Below are 1,405 nucleotides of genomic sequence, written 5' to 3' on the forward strand. Positions count from 1 at the left end.
CTCCTTCCTGCTCGGGCGGCGGCGGCAGCTGCGGCGGCTTCGGCGGCGGCGGGGGGCGCTGTCCGCGCGGCCCGGCGCCCTCCCCGCCTCTCAGGGCCGCCGCTGCCTCCCGGGCCGGCGCTGCGGGCCGGCCGCCGCCTCCGCCTTCCCTGTTCCTCGGCCGCCGCCGCCGCCGCCTTGTTTATCTCCAGCCACCGACTCCCCCTCGGCCCCCACCGGCGCGTGAGGGGAGGCGAGCCCCGGAGCCGCCGCTGCCGCCTCGGAGCCGCCGCCGCCGCGGAGCGCGAACTCGCGAAGGGGGGGGTGCGGACGAAGCCAGCGGGCGACCCCGGCAGCCGAGCGACGTCCCCTCCTTCCTCTTCCTCCCCCACCCCCCCCTCCTCCCCAGTCAGCCTCGCTTCTCCTCCCTCCCCGGGCTCGCTCGCTCTGACAGCAATGGCGGCCGCCGACCGCGGCTTGGCCCGCCATTGGCTGGCGCCGCGTCACGTGACGGGCGCCGGCCGCGAGGGGGGGCGGGGGCAGGCGGGGGAGGGGCCCGGAGCGGCGGCGGCGGCGGCGGCTCGCGGGAGGCGCTGCTGAGCCGAGCCCGGCCAGATCCTCCGGCCAGGAAGAGGGAGGGAGGCGGAGAGGGAGAGAAAGAAGTGCGGGCGCCCGGCTCCCCGGCGGGCGCGGACTGCCGGCCCGAGGCTGCCAGGGCTTGCCCCGCGTGGGCGCCCCGCCCCCTCGTGGTGCACAGACCTTTGCGGGGCGCGACCCGGAGCCCCAGGCCCGCCCGCTGCGGCCGCAGCAGAGGACGCGGGCCCCTCGCCGTGCCCCCGTGGCCAGGCCGGCCGGCGTGGCCGGGACTCGCTGCGGGCCAGGCAGCAGGTCCGAGTGCTCTGGGGAGCGTCTCATCGTAGGCTCACGCCGCCGTCCGCTTTTTAGGAGAAAACTAGAAGCACAAAGAGATTAAGTCACTTGCCCGAGGTCACACACCTGGGAAGAGGAGCCGGGATTCGAACCCATGTACTCTTGCAAAGTGAAGCCAAGCTCTTGTACTAGGTTTTATATGCCTCGCCCTGGGATAGTCACGGCTGCTATATCGTGAGCGCTTACTGTGTTCCAGGCAGTATGCATTTAATAGAGAAATGTTTATGGAGCCCTTACTCCTAGTTACTGTGCGCATTCATTCATTCATTCATTGCATAAATGTTTCCTGAGCTCTTGCTATCTGCCAGAATCTGTTATAACTGCCAGGCACTGTGCTAAGGCTGTGTTGGGAGCAGACCCTCCTCTTGGCTGTATTCATTCAAAAACCAACATTTACTGAGAGTATATGGCCTGGGAGTGTGGAGGAGTGCTGCTATGAAGAGATTCTCCCACCCCTCAACGCATTTGCTCCCTGAAAAGTTGGGGAGGAAGAAAC

This window comes from Propithecus coquereli, unplaced genomic scaffold (assembly GCF_000956105.1).
Source record: "Propithecus coquereli isolate 6110/MARCELLA unplaced genomic scaffold, Pcoq_1.0 Scaffold81, whole genome shotgun sequence".
Lineage (NCBI taxonomy): Eukaryota > Metazoa > Chordata > Mammalia > Primates > Indriidae > Propithecus > Propithecus coquereli.